Source organism: Meleagris gallopavo, chromosome 11 (assembly GCF_905368555.1).
Source record: "Meleagris gallopavo chromosome 11, MGAL_WU_HG_1.1, whole genome shotgun sequence".
Taxonomy (NCBI): Eukaryota; Metazoa; Chordata; class Aves; order Galliformes; family Phasianidae; genus Meleagris; species Meleagris gallopavo.
In genome coordinates this window covers 8,309,671-8,325,790 of record NC_139414.1, presented here as the reverse complement: position 1 = coordinate 8,325,790, position 16,120 = coordinate 8,309,671, and the positions used below count along the sequence as shown (strand labels likewise).

Sequence of the window (16,120 nt, the reverse complement as noted above, 5' to 3'; positions counted from 1 at the left end):
TAGTAGCCATTGAGAAATAAGCATTTACTGAACACTTACCTAGGGTGTGGAGCAACAGAATGCCTGTCTCCCAGTCAGAATAAACACCAATATCGAGTCATTTGGCAAAGAGTCTGATCATCTACCCTGCACCTCAGAATCACCCATAGTACAGGGGTTAGAAGTTTCTCAGAAGGGAAAAGGCTCAAATAAAGTTCTCTCATCAAGTGAGTGAATGATCTGAACATTGCTGGATTTTTCACCGCTGGGAAAGAAGGGAACTTTTTCAATTTCTTGCATGTATAAATCATGCCTCCCAGCATTTCCAGTACTTGGACTTAGACAAACACAAACATAATACAAATCAATGCCTGCAAGGAAAAGACTATGTTTTTCAGATAGCTTAGTGAAAATAAATGTCAGTTTTGGGTCAACTGATACATTTCATTCCACCTCAAATCAATTGTTCACACAAGTCTAAATAATTGGTGCTAGAACCACACTACAGAAGCTATTGGCAGGAGCATAGCCAAACCTGAATGCTCTAAGGCTGCCTGGACAGATGATGTTCAGGCAGTAGAGGAGAAATAGGCATATTTTCAACTGACTACATGAAAAATATAGTATTCTTTCTCTCTTTTTCTTACCTCCACTGAAGGTGTCTCCTCTACCATCCCACCCTTCCTCTTTGCTTTGAGTCATAATTAGTACATATTTTCATAATAAAAATAACCTCTCCTCCTGTCCTCCCAATGTGCTTCCCACCCAAATTCCAGTATGAATTAGGATGAGTATGTATGTTTAAAATAACAAAAAAAAGTCTTCCCTCCCAGCCCTGTCACCTTTTCCACCCATCACCTCAAGTTTCACTGAAATATTTCCTGTAGGGCTCTAGTACTGCTGCAGAGCTGAAGATGCCAAGTCCATCCCACTTCTGCTTTAAAACTTTGAGAGCAGTACATGACCAGGACACCAGCCAGTGTTGTCAGGAATCTCTGTCACACTTGTTTAAAACAAGCACAAAAGGACTGGGCAAGCTGGATGAAGACCTAATGGGAAAACAGAAGGGTGAAGGTCATACTTCATGAATCTAAAGGGGTTTAGATTACAGAGCTGAGCTTGCTGACAAACTGGCTGTCGCAGAAGCACTCCTGCTGTGAACATGTAAACCATTTAAGTATGGATGGGAGGAAGAATATCCTAGCTGGACAAATTTACATATCTTGTTCTAGAAGGATTAAAAAATACAGGCCAAGGAGAGTTATTTATTCAATAGTCCCTCCGCTATTCCAACAGAAAATTACAAACTTTCAATAGGTTGACATAGCATGCCCAGCAGTCTTTTCCTGCTGTAAGTATGTAGTCTGGTAGAAAACATCACATATTTTTTCACATAATACAAATTATAGTTACATTCAACACCTTTCTCCCATGCCTCAGAAAAGTTTCTCTGGAACTCAATTGAGTCAGCTCCTACTGAACACCTAAGTACATTCTGGAACAGGCATATTTGTTTTTAGAGGTTATTGATATAAATACTGGAAACATTTGAGTAATGTCCGTTTTCTGAGATTTTTCTGTTGTTTCTATTCAATAATACTGCCTGATTTCCAAGTCTAACATGGCATCACCTCTTAAAATCTGACCAAGGCTTTTTCAAACTAAAGCTTGCTTTCTACTTCTCTGCTTTTAGGCTCTGAGCTGTTATTGAGTCTATCTTACTGCTGAGCTAAAACTTAGTTTTCAGCCTTATTTCTTTTAGCCTTTTAATGGCAGCTGGGGTAGCTAGAGACAAATGATCAAGCCATGTTAGTTGTGAAGTCCAAAACTGGCCCCACCTGAACACTTTTCTATAAAATTTTACCCACAAAGTATGGTTGAGGATGTTCTCATTTCAAGTGACTTGTCAACCAACAAGAACCATGACCACAAAAAGTTGGAGAGTTACTTGCTCCTTTAAACAAGCTTGACAGACAGATGCAGAAATAAAGTGATTTTGAGCTCACCTGACCCAGAGGCACTGCATTAATAAGGCCACAGACACTGGCTCAGTTTGCTGCTGGCTGAAATGGCATGTTATGTACAAAATTGCTTCATAATGGAGTTCCCTTTTTCTAGTGTCCAACATTAATGCATAGTATTTCAGATAAGGCTCATACATTTTCCCATGGGCAAAACATGAGCCCAGTTAGGAAAGCAGCCTTATCTGACTGTGTCAAGTGTACGGTCAGGCAGGTACAGTAGCATTTCCTTTCTTAAAAAAAAAAAAAAAAAAACAAACCAACCTAGGTCAAAATAATATCATAGAATCATAGAATCGCAAGGTTGGAAACAACCTGCAAGATCATCTAGTCCAACTGTCCTCCCATTACCATTGGTACCACAAGCCTCTAAACCATATCTCATAGTTCCTCATCCAGACACCTCTTGAACACTGCCAGGAACGGCGACTGCACCACTTCCCTGGGCAGGCCATTCCAGTGCCTGACCACTCTCTGAGAGACAGAAATACACTGTCATTAGAAAATATTCAGCTCTGATCTTACTGTTAATTACAGCTGTTCATAAGGGCATTATCCAGCAGTCCAGAGAGGACCAATAAAGGACATACAGCTATTCTTGTACATATATCACTACTCCACTGTCTATTCCCATTGCTTTGTGGGTTCTGTAGATAATTTGTATTAAATTGCTCAGGCTTGTGCTGGCTGCACACACAAGGGTAAATAAGCTTGCTATAGGAAGGCACCAATTCTATGGTGAATAATTCATCATCTGCATCCCAATTTTCCATTGCTTAATCTCACAACCTGTCCACCATCTTAGACGCCTCTACATCAACCAGAGTTTGTCAGATAAGGACAGTTTGATCTTTAAATAAATAATAAAAAAAAAGCAGATGGCAGCTTGGCTAGGGATGAGTACCCTGGCTTTATGTTTGGGGGGGGGGGGGGGGTGAATCTTGGGAATGCAACCATTCCCTCGAGAGCTGTTTCCTTCACCAACAGCCACTGCTAGCAGAGGTCTTGCAACTTTTGATGGAGAACACCAACATCAAGGCATCTTCCCTAACTGATAGAGCTCTTCCTGGAGCAGGCCGCATGAAAGCTGGTGTTGGAGCCAATGACCATGGATTTAGATTTTCCATCTAAAGTCACTGCATATTATCTGCTCATAGGTCAGAAGATCTCTTCAGTCCTCAGCAGAGCTTTTTTTCTTCCCAAAACACAGCCTGTCTCACCACAGCTCTCTGTCCCTGGAGGATGAGATGTCTTTAGAAGATCACCTGTCTTTCAGTTTGTGTTAATCTCTGCCACATGCACATCAGCTTGGAGGCAGTGCTAATCAGCCAAGTAGCAGCTGAGAGAAGAGAGGAAGCATGGCAAATGGCCAGCTAGATGGGCTTAAATGGAGAGGTGGGACTGTAGTCTCTATATAGCAGTGCAGATAGCACGTTCTCAGTCAGCACCGTATGGCTCAAATGCTTCGGATCGAGACTGCTAATAGATCTTTTACTGCAGCCAATATTCCATACTAACTGTACACCAGACAACTCTTGCTCTTCAATAACTCCTTTGGAAGGAAACCTTGTCCAGACCTTTCTCTGTCAGGCATAAGGTGATGCCCTTAAAGTAGGATGAACATATGCACAAACTATCTTCATCCTGATCTCAATGCTATGAAGACTGTTTAGTGGTGGGAGTGACCCAGCAAAGAGTATGATGAGGAATTCTAAAATTCAAAGTACTTGATCATCATCTCTTAGGAGCAGGAATCTACCCATGTTATTGTTTTTCCACCTGTGTTCAGGCACACAGGAGTGCAAAGTCTTAGGTAAAACTTTTTAGTATTCCTGTAGACATGAGGACTCCATGCTCAACCCATTATGAAGAAAACCATATTTGTATTTGTACCTACTGAAACTGCTCAGGGATAACACTTTTTTCTTCAAGAGTACAGTTTGCCAGCATAAAATTAATTCTAAGCTCAGATTGTACCTTGGAGAGATAAGGCACAAGGTAGCAAAATTTCTTCTTTTATTTGGTTGTTAATTTTTCATTCGGGCAAGGCTGAAAACACACTAGATACTGTACAAGCATGCCCAGAGGGAGAAAAAAAAGATATACTGAATCATTTACAGAGAAGAGGTTGGTGCAGACTTTCTGCTGGGGTAATCAGTCAGGGGAGAAAGGATTAATGTCTCCTCATTATTAAACTTTGGTATGCTTGTCATAACCTTCTACCAGCTTTTGCATTTGCTGACTAAAACCTGGCTACCAGATGGCATTATTTGGCTTTGCCTCTGCTTCTGAGACACCCTAGTATCTTCTTGTATTCTCTCCAGAACCCCTTGGTGTGTTGTTATACAGTAAGAAGAGTGAGTCTGGCACCTTTCATTAGCAAACCATGCAATAAATAGCACAAGATCCACAGGAACAAGCTGATGCTGTTTAGATGCTCATTTAAGTCTATCATTTTGCTGGCTGATCTTCTCTGGATTTTAATTTATATAATCATTTCATATGTCTATTTTAATTTCTGAATTTGTTTTTCTTTTTACCTTCCTCCACCAGGAAAAGTAGATAAAAGCTTCACTCATCTAATTTTTCTCCCGTTAGTTTTCTATACTTATAATTCTAATGCCAGTATTAATTGAAGTTAACCTCTACATTTGCTGATATAAATAGAAAGCAATTTGGCCCCAATATATCTTCCACCATCTTCCAAATATTTATATCCTGCAGTGTTTTTGGTCCTCTGCCTCACCCCAGTCATATCTGTCAATATTGTTTGGCTTTTTACATGCATGATCAAAAATCATTCAACAAAACTGACTTTTGTAAGCAGAATTTTCACCCATTAAATTCTTGTGAAGCAAATTATGAGATTAAGAAGTTGTAGTGTTTCATAACCAGTTGAGCAATCAACCTTGCAAGCTACTGATAGCTAAATTTTAGTTCTATTTACATTCTTCTTACATTCTCTATTCTTCTCAGTCCAGGACAACCGTTATTAGCACAAAGTGCTGCTGTGAGCTCTGCCTTCCATCTCCTATCTGGCTGAAGTATCCGTGGCAGCTATCTCCAGCCTTAGGCAGTGCAGAACTGTATTTTGAAGTCTACACAGTTGTCTTTAACAGCTCCGCGGAACAATCACATCTGTTAAAACTTCCAGAAGATCTTTTAAAACAGGAGATTAGTAAATCCTTAGCTATGAATTTTTATCAGTCAAGATTGAAGTAAAAATCCCTTGTTGTATAAGGAAGTTTAGTTCTTCAGCTGCAGTTCCACTGAGGAAACCATTATCAGGTCTGCAAGATCCCTGGCTTGGTGCAGCAGTGACTGAAAGACAACTTTATACCTGTTACTTCCAAGCGCTCAGGCCAGGCAGTGAACATCTCTGCTGCTTCTGGCTGTGCCCTGAGGCCCCATAGCCTCTCCAGCTCTTCTCCTCAGAGGTGGCTCCTTTGGAGCCAGACCAGGACTTCTGCAAATATTGGTTGCAGCAAAGAAGTGTGTGCATGGAACATGGACTCTGCAATAGGAAAACCCCTCAGTAGGATCTATTTAAGATCATTTCATGATGGCTTGTTATTACCCAATATTAAAGGTATACAAGGAAAATCCATGATCTTCTGCTTGTACATATAAGGAAGGACCTTGACATCTTGCTCCCATGGGTTGTGCTGTCTCTTGCAAAAAGCCTCTTCAGACAGGATTTGGTGCAAACTACAGTGCACTTCCACACACATTTGCCTCCAATCTCAGTTCTGTTTTCTGTAGCTAAATCTCAAGGACCTGGCCACAAAACTTTGGGACTGCATGGTTCCATTTGGCAGTTCTTCCTAGTAATATCTTTCATTCTACCACTTGAAAAGTCTTATAGCTAAATTGAATACAGCCATCTATGAAGCAGTGAACATAGGATTTATAGCTATTCAATTATTGTATTTCTACAATGCAATTTCTTGCTCATTTAGGTAAATAATGCATATGAGCACGATAAATCCCTGCAGCAATATCATATCCTACATACAAAGCCATATTTGTCACCTACTTTTGAATTTTTCTAGTGATATTAGAGAAATCCAGTGACGTGAAGAGAAGGAATAAACTTTACTAACTTGGTCCCTCAGTATCCCTAAGGGACCAGGTTCTGCCATCTGTGCTTGAACATGAGCTTTTTTTCTCTTTGTAATCCAAGATGAAGTCTGGGACAAAGGTAATTACACTCCCAAAATATACCACTACATAGAGTCATCCCTTGTAAGGAGGAGAAACAAATGTTGCCTTTTTTCTCTCTCACCTGATAATTCAGTGCTGTATTGTTTCTTTCTTCCCAGTAAACACAATAAATCCTCCATCTGTTGTATTTCTTAGGTCATTCAAGCTGACATCTTATTGAAACCCAATAATAAATAAGACAAACCTCAGATATCTGTGTTGATGCATGAGCAGTATGAGAGGCTTCTTGCAGCTTTCATTTCTTAGTTTTTCTAAAGTTCACAAGGTAGGGTCTGCAGTGACAGAACTGATAATTGCAGGTAAATTTTCTTCATCCCTTGTCTTGCTTGCAGGACAGTGCTAGGTAGCAACAGAGCCTGGTATGAAGAGTAACGTTCATAGTTGAAATTAAAAGACAGTTGTTGCTTCTGGAGACCCTTTGCTAGAAACCATCTTGGTTGCATTACTCAGTGTAGCAGAGGAAAGGTTTCCATTTGTTTATAGAATTTGTATGTATGCACAATTAATATGAGTAAATATATCTTCCATATAGGATCTCTCAGGAAACCATGAAATAACAGCATTAACCAACGAACTTAGCAAAGACCTGATGAGATACTCCTCCCAGTGGAGAACATCACTCACACAAGCAAGGACAAATCTGTGTGGTCAGACCTTGGACTGATCCCCTCTGTGCTACAAACATTACTGCAGCAGCCCTCACACTCTTTCCTTCTCTAGAGGCCTCTTACCATTGCCCAGGAGCACCATTATATGATTCACACTGGGAACGTCTCTCACACTGCTGTCCTTGCAACACAGCTCTCTTTGAAGATGCAAAAGTCTTTGCCTAAGAGACACACACAAACCTCTCCAGCTGCATAGAAGAGCTGAGAAAACTTCTCTTGGTGAACATAAAGGGGGCTTACCAGTGACGTCAGTGAGGTCAGGCTCCCACTTCTAGTTCAAGCAAGACAGAAAACACTGAAATCAGGTGACTGGGGAATCGTGAAAGAATTACAGCCACCAGACAGAAACACAGTAGGCTGCCATGTAAATCTTTGGTGTAGCGGGGCATCAATGACTATCAATTCAGTTTTATGAGCATATATTTATTTATTGATGCCACCATTTCGAGGCAGAGCTTACATGTCCTAGGGAAGTACTGCAAAGCTCCCACACCTTGTTATACAGATGCATGTAAATCTGTCATGTGTAGTAAATGAACTCAGAAAGATTTATTTTGGAAGCTGCCTTTCCAAACTATTCTAATGTTAGCTCCAAGCAAACATACATACAAAAGCCTTCCAAACATGTGGAGAAGCAAGTTGTTAGTAGCATTTATACCACCTGTCCTAGGGAGCTACTTTGAGCCCATGTGATGTGCCAGCAACGGAAAGGTCAGAATGAAGATGCTGGCAAGTGGAATGGCAGGGTCATATTTTAGCAGACTGCAACTGTGCTAGTGCGTCGACCATTTGGCTCCCCTGTCTGTCTGAGTCCTGGGACTGCTGCTTGGCTTGGGCATAGCACACAGGAGCAGTACTGCACCTTCCTGCAAGCAGACCTGTGCATGATGTCCTGCAGGGGGGACCAGGAGGGGGTCGGATAAAGGGAAATGAGCAAGCTGTGCTCAGCTTCTAGAGCAGGAAACATAGGGACAAAGAGTCAGAGCAGGTCACCTGCTTCAGCAGCTCTGATGGCATCCCAAAACAACAGAGCTTAGAAGTCCACACAGACCCTGAGCAGAGCCAGAAGTGTACACAACAAAGGCAACTAAGTGCAGGACCTGGAGAGCTCAACCTCATGCGGCAAACAGGAGAGAAATAGCAGAATTTTGCAAAGTCTGAGGAAGTCCTAACCTCGTTTGTAATCTGGAGTAACTCTTCGTAGCATACACCACATTGAATGAATAAACTAACATTTCTTTAATTAATGTCTAGGAAAAGGCTCTTTCTAGAGAGCCCCAGACTGCCTTAATTTTCAGGATGATATTCATCTGTGGCACAATGACTTTGCAGTAAAATTTGATTAATAAATCTGAGACAGATCACACTTGACAGATGCATCAGCAAATACAAAACGACCTTCCCTATCATCAGACCTGCCCCAATGTTGAAAAGAGAAACATAATCAGAAATTTCTGACTAAATATATTTTCATGGGTTACTCCACATTGGCAAAACAATTTCTGAAGAAGTACAGATTCAACAAGTTTTAAATGTGAGTATTTCTGTGGTGCAAACCAACTTCCAATCAGAGAGAAAAAAGGAAAAACAGTGAATCAAAAAATGTGACTTTTTCCAACTTAAAATAGAGAAATGTAATAGTTCTGTTTTTATAATATATTCCAAGGACCATATTTTGTGTTCCAGGGTGGAAAAAATGAATTTGTAATCTTTAAAGTTATCATAAAATAGATATTGTTGTTCTATGGCAATCTATATTAAGCAGGCTTGAAGTTATAAGAAATATTCTAAGAAATGAGAAATGTAAAGAAAAAGAGAGGAATAGGCAACTGAGAAATATTACTATATGCTTACTTCAGGAAAACAGTGGTCTGTTGTCATCTCCCTGACTCCAAGACAGTAATATCTTAAGTGCAACACATTAGGTTTTGGAATGAAATAACCTCAGACAACTGAGGACCCAACCATAGAGCATCTAATCATAGCAGAAGGAGACTTTTTTTTTTTTTTTTTTTAAAGTTGCCTTTATCTCTCTCCAAATAGCTGTGCAGATGTATAGCCCAGCCAAGCAACTCTGCAAACATTAACACTTGTGAATAGTTGATAAATTCTGCAAAAGCCAATGTCTTTACTAGCTCTGCAATAAATAGAGACTGGAATTTATCAGATTAATAGTTGCAGTGTTGCAGTCTAAAGCCAAAAGCCAGAGACTTTTTATAATGGCAAAAAATGTAAGATAGCACCTTTTAAGCACGTTCATATTTCTGAAGAGCGCTTTCATGCTGTTTCTCAGCTCACGAAATCATTATTTCTGGAGGACTTATCATCACCTAGCTTACCAGCTGGTGGGTGGGCCAGCCCTTCCCTGTTGGCTTGTCTTTAAAGGATGGCATCAAAACCAGTGAAGAAAGTGGCAGTGATTGCTAGTACAATTTCCTGCTTTAAATACAATGAATAAATCAGCATACAGAGTGAACTAAAACAGAATGCTAATCAGGATAGATGGTGAGCTTCCTGCCTGTCTTTCCATGCTTGTCCTAAGCTGTTCCACTGGCCAGTGAGGCTGAAAGCCCTTTGGGACCCAGGATGTATCCTGCTAATATCTGTGAAGTCCTTGTCACATTTACAGTTTTGCATTACTATTAAAGCCAAGTTGCAGATTGCAGTGCTGTGCAGAAAATTAAATGCTTACTAAAATTAACAGCACTGTGGAGCTCAAACGCAGTGCCTCTCTACTTTGTTCCATTTCAGAGTGTATGTCCTCGTCCCTTGCTTGTACAGCAGAGTTCCCCTGATATGCAGCTGAAGTCTTTGCAATTGCTACAAAAAGCATTTTACTGCATATACTTCAAAGGAGACAGTGAGGCTCCAGAAATGTGCTGTAGTATACTGAGAGAGAAACAAAAACATGCAGTATGAATTTATTTTTGATAACAGTCTGAGAAATAATGCTAGTTATTTTAAGTCGCCCTTGGAGTTACTGCTCCAAAGGAATGTGCTAAATCCTATGCATTTCTCATGTGTCTATTTGAATATGAAGATTCAACAGCATGAGGTTACATCTGTTCTAAAAAAAAAAAGTATCAGGGCTTGGCATCTTGGTGTTCACTGTGCTACAATTTGTCGGGTTCCTTGCAATGTTGCTAAGATCTACACTTTTAATATTGGCTAGCAATACTGCCATTTTTGGATTGTAAGCCCAAATTGCCATGCAGATGCTGGATGTTCTGAGAGTGAGTGCTCTGTGCTGCTTTGAAAAGCCTTAAATGAAAAACACAATATTATTCTGGGAGGCTCTCTAGAATTATAAACTGCCTAAAGATACAAGTATTTCAAGTGCTCCTGAAGATAACAGTGCTCAAAAACGTCATGCAATAGTATTTCTGAGGTGCAGAGCTTACTCCCTGTTATATCTCTCTTCTAGAGTTGATAAAACATTATCTGCGACTTCTTTCAGAATTCATGAGAGGCTCTATGAGACTTAAAAATATCATGAATTTGGACTTGCTGAGCTGAGTCAGACACCCTGTTGCTCTGTTGAGAAGTCTGAATATATACTAAGATCAGGCTTATTCAAAGGCAAAAAGAACTCTATTTTTTTTTCCATGTGTGTGAATTTTGCAAGTCATCCCAGTACTTTTGGATAATGCTACATGATCTGAACCAAAAAGGAGCCTGCAGTTGTCTGAACAAGCAGAGTTTAGTTCCAAGCTAGGGATTCATGGAAATGGCTTCATTTGAACTTGAAAACCCCAGTTAAAAACAAAAACAAACAAACAAAAAAAACTCCAGCTCCTGAAGAGCTCAAATTTAACAAAAAACTAGAGAAGCAGGTGCTGCTAATTGCTGTTAAGCAGTACTTTTTGTCACTGGCTTCACATTCAGATTGCAGTGGATGCAACAAGCAGCCAGTGTAACATCTGAGCCTTGCACTGCTCAGCTCCATCCACTTCACCCACAGAATCACAAGGTTGGAAACGACCTATAAGATCATCTAGTCCAACCGTCTTCTCGTTATCACTTTTACCACAAGCTACTAAGCCATATCTCACAGCTCCTCATCCAGACGCCTCTTGAACACTGCCAGGGACGGCGACTGCACCACCTCCCTGGGCAGCCATTCCAGTGCCTGACCACTCTCTGAGAGAAAAAGTTTTTGCGGCCATTTCCCCGGGACCTGTCCAATGCCTGGGAGAGGAGGCCAAACCCCTCTTCACCCCAGCCTCCCTTCAGGAAGTTGCAGAGTGCAAAACCACCATGTCTAAGCTGTTGCCTTGCTACGCATTCCAAATTGACTGACACGTCCAGAGTAAAATGATATACCTTTGGACATACTAAAGTTATTTGAGATAATTCTCTCCCTAGAGTTGATGAAAAGCTGAGTATAATTAAAATTCAAACACAAGCATCCACCTTGGAAGGTGTGCACTACTGTTACTTTTTCTTCTATTTTAGGACCTGAGTATGATTGATTTCATCTGGTAGAATCTGCATTGTTGCAAACAAGAGTATGAATTCCTTCCCAAATGCACAAATTTCACTGCGTTAAAAATTAATTAATGAATAACTGTTTAAAATAATTTTAAAGGAGCTTCAAAGCTGCAAAATGGAGAATTTGTTGAAATTGGCACGTATGAGGATCTGCTTTATAAATGCTTGAATATGTAGAAAGTACTGTGTGACTTCTCTGATGAATAACAACCGAGCAGCACAGCTTGACTTTCAAATATTCATAATCAATTCATTAAATAAGGAATGAATGGGAGAAAATTATGATCACAGATACTCCACAAACAGAGGGGAAAGCTAAATGACGATTCTGATGTGTCCTCCCAATATTTTCATGAGAAAACTATATTAATATTTAATGCCTGTATTACCTTTTTCAGTCTGCTCTAATTCAAGTGAATTTTCATTCCCCATGAAATGTCTGCTAATAGAATACTAATGCCACTGGTAGTCGCTTGCCGTACAATACTAATGCCACTAATAGTGACTTGGTATACTGTGGAAGGCAGGAGTTAATGTTACTAATGTCTGCATCTGAAGATGTTATTCTTAACACTGAATTAGGGAATGTTGTAACCATGTAAATTTATACACTAGCACATTAGAAATGGAAGCAGAGTGTCAGAGTGAGCTATTTAATCTATCTACATCATTACTTAATCTCACAGATGGCAAACAAGCCCAAATTTGAGGAACAGACTTTGAGCAATACTGATACTAGAGAAAAGCATGTCCCTAAAATGGCAGAAGCTGGGGTGTCTAACAGCAACGTCAATACACAGATTCTATTTAGTCCGAGTTGCCAGAGATGTGCCCTGAGCTGCCAGTTGTTTTTCCCAGGTTTGTGACCCACTCTGGGATCAGATGTGCTGTTCTCTCCTTCTGAGCACTCCATTGCTATGGACTTCTGAGCAGTCCCTGCCAAGTCCCTGCCACTGTGAGCGGGTGAAGCTTGCACAGTGTAGGAGGTTCTTGGAGGAAATCACCCCTCCTGCTCTCAGGCACCTGGGTCTTACTGACTGCCAGGTCTTTTAGGATTGCAAACAGAACTGGCCCTCGGTCTTTACTGCTTTCAATCATACGTTTCAAGAGCAGATATCTGCTACCTAGGATTGTTTTAATTCAATCCACATCAATGTTACCAAATCCTAAGGGATCAACTCACTTCTGTACCTTTAGAAAACTAATAGGATTTGATGCACTCACTTGATGGGAAGGAACATTCATGCCATTTCTTTGCAGCTTAGATGATGCGAAGATGAGATGTCCAGGGAAATAAAAAGCATTTAGAGTTGCCAAGAAATTCATGAAGGACACCACCTCACATTCACATACAAATATCATGTATACAGTTAAAGGAAATGAAGGCTTAATGAATAGACTAAAGGTTATTTTAAGTGCCTAATGCTAATGATTCCTCAGGCTGCTTTCTTGTCTCTATAGAAATGACTTTAAAAACAATGCTTCTATACAAAGACGTTTAAAAACAAACTTCAGTACAATGCCATAAGGACAGGACACAAGACAATACACCTGTGAGATATATCTAACTGCAGGAAGAAATGCCAGCAACAGGGAAAAAGGAAAGATCCTGAGAAAGAGCATAAGGCAAAATAAGACCAAACTTGGTGTTCGAGTGTGTTCAGGACCTCCTTGAACTCTAAGCAGAGTTCTTGCTAAATTTCTTTGATAAATCCAGTTTACCAATCAAAATAAGCTGAACAAAGATCATGTAAATTAAAAATACTCAATGAAATCTACTCTCTGCTGGGGGTTGAGATGAACTACATCAATCAATTCCAACCAGCACTGAAAAGCTATGAGAATCATCTGGAATGCACAGAAAGGTGGGAGTTATGTCTACCATTCTCCTATCCTTGTGCATTTGATGCAGAGTGGTGCTAAATTCAGACTCCTTCCTGGTGGAGGATGTACAATAACCCACCTCAGAGGCAGGCAGAAACATTGCTGCCTGCCTGAAGAACGGATTTGGGCATTTTCTTACTTTTTACCTCACTCTAATGCTGTTCAAGCTAGGAGCATAGTACATCAGTGCAGTGTGAGGTAGGAAAGCATTCTGGGTTAATCCTGATGTCTGCTCCAACAGTAGACTTAGCTGACAGTGCTAAGCCTTCTTTCTAGCTAATCTTTGCAATTGATTTGTAAATCTGAAGACACACTAAGTTACAGGCTGAGCCATCTCAGACATCAGGTTTACCAGAGGCACATGTACAAATAGTAGAGGATTTTGGAAGATTCTAGAAATGCTTCCTATCCAAATACCAGCAAATTGCTTTAGAATTGAGAGGTATTTTCATACTGTTGCCTTTCCCAGCTGTTCACTTTCGCATGGGGATCAGGTCATATCCAGATATGAACAACATCCTGAGAATATCAGTTGCTAAGCAGGCATTTTATTGTACCCAACTTGTTTACATGCACAGAATCTTTCTGTGCACCTTATTGGCTCTATGGGATCAGTGACAGGGGTTACAGTGAAGGCTCTTCATATTCATAGCTATAGAAAAGGAAGGGCTTCCTGCACAAGTGTTCAGAGAATGACACTGAGCACTTTATTCATAGTGGTAGCACACTGCCCAAAAAGCTATGCCTTTTTCTCTTTCTGGAGCACACGAGGCACTCTGCAAGCAGAAAAACAAATTTGTCATTAACCTTTCCCATGACCTTGATACAAATTCCAACTTGTATTGACCAGCAGAGTGCCTGCTTGAATGGGACCTGTCCTGTCCTCTTTCTCACCATGCCTCACCCATTTCAAAGTGGCAGAAACAGAATAGAAAACCAAAGTTCAAATAGAAAGGATTTTTTTTTTTTTTAATATAACAAACCCCTCTGTGGCCTCCCTCCCATCCAGATTTAAGGAAAGTAAGTTATCTCATTCTAATTCTGATATTTAGCAGTGTTGGTAGCTTTAATGCATTGTAGATCATGTTGTTAAGCCAAATCACTTCTACAAGTTAAGCTGAAAAAAAGACAGATGCCATAACTTGTGAGGCTGATAGGTAATGACAGTTGTGCTTTGCATTTAAGCATAAAGTACATTTAATTCCCTCTTGTGCAGCACCCTCTCACCAGAGAGCACCCAAACTTTTTCACAGCAAGGATAATTTCTTAACTGTTTGCTTTATGGGCCCACTTCTGTCATGGGAGAGTAACACAGGTCATTTCTTCACCCTCCTGGCTAACTAATAGTTGCACAGAAACTAAAGTTGTTTTTACAAAGTTTCTTATAAGAAAAAATTACATAAGTGCAGTTTTCAAACAGGCTTACATTTAACTCACATCTCCCGTGGTTAACTTCTACACAATGCTATAGAATATATATATACAACTTCTTCAAACACATTGCCTGCTAAACTGTATGGCTGCATACAGTGTATACAGGTGTGTAAGCAATATTCAGCTTTGGCCAGACCTACATACTCAGAGTGAGGCCTGCAAGATTCAAGGCACAAGCAGCTAAGCAGGCAGCAGAAGGATTTGCTTTCTGCAGCTCTTTAAGCACTGCATGTTAGATCTCTGCAGCTGGAAAATCCCCTGCATAGTCCCTGACCTGCTCCTATTGTAGGCTGGCGTAAATAAGTGTGGAGAGGGATTTTTCAGGAGTAGGCATTACACTGATGCTGATGAGAGGATAAAATCCATTTAGCTCTACTCCCTAATGAATCCATGCTTTTCTGGGCTTGCTCAGACTTCATGCCAGTGATTTCTCCTTCTTCAGGAAGGGGACTTAAAAAGAATTGGGAGTGTGATGTGAGGTCATTGAATGATGAGTAGAAAAATGTTGTAGCAAATCATAATGCAATTCAACTAGCAGAAATGAAGAGGAGGGCCCAGATCCACATACATAGCTGCATCATTCTGCACGCTTCAGGCTACTAGCCATTTTTGGATCACAGTTTGAATATGCATTATGACCAGTAAAGTGTTTTCCGGAGCATTCATCACAGGCCTAATTTAGTCTCTTGTAAATCAATAATGAATTGTTGGATTTCTGTCAACTGAAGTAAAGTTAGCCAATGCTAAACAGTTTTGAAAAAGTCACCCAAAAATTGCTTCCAGCCATTCAATTCCCATTAAGGATTTGCCCCTAAAAACTTGCACGCAATGCAGATGAACAGTTCCAACATGCTGTGTCTCTCATTGTACAACCAGGACAGAGTGGTTTATACATGGCTACCAAGCTGGACACATCCATGACATCTGTAGCCATTTGATTTCTTGCTTGAGAAATTCAAGTATGTTCTCAGTATGTATGAGAGTTATATGTTTGCAGAGAGGCAGAGGGCTAGAATGTTTTGGCTTAGGTAACTTTTCTGTTAACAAATTTTTTTTCCTTCAGCTAGGCAGCCTTAAAGAAGAAAGAAGGCTTTAGTTCAAAGAAAAGATTTGGGCCTTGTTTAAGATTATCTTGAAACTTGCTCAGTGTTTTGTTGCTCTAAATAATTATGCCAGCTGCAAACCATAAAGATTAAATATCTGATCCTAGCAGAAGGCTAATCTCCCACAAAGGGAGATGAGCCAAAGACTACATCACCTCAAGCAGGGATTTCAGTATTACTTCTGCGTTTTATAAGAAAGGTGTCCATATACAGAGCTGGCAGAAAGACAGGCAGATGAGGAGGGAGGAAACATGCAAGTTCTGCCATGGGAATTTCAGATAAATTTCAGATAAACTGCATGATTTATCCTTTTTTT

General features: G+C 40.2%; 1 protein-coding gene across 19 annotated transcripts in view; it reads right to left on the bottom strand.

The window, feature by feature from the left end:
• Positions 1-16,120, bottom strand: part of LOC104912568 (uncharacterized) — a 98,041-nt gene that overhangs the window by 44,073 nt on the left and 37,848 nt on the right. The window contains exons 3-4 of one of the 19 annotated variants that reach the window (XM_085232592.1): positions 6,409-6,580; positions 822-1,028 (exon numbers count right to left, since the gene is read on the bottom strand). The exons of 15 other annotated variants lie outside the window; for them this stretch is intronic. The gene's annotated coding sequence lies outside the window, so the exon portion shown is untranslated. The remainder of the gene's footprint in view (positions 1-821; positions 1,029-6,408; positions 6,581-16,120) is intronic. 3 more of the 19 variants (XM_085232590.1, XM_085232593.1, XM_085232591.1) reach the window with 3 other exon arrangements.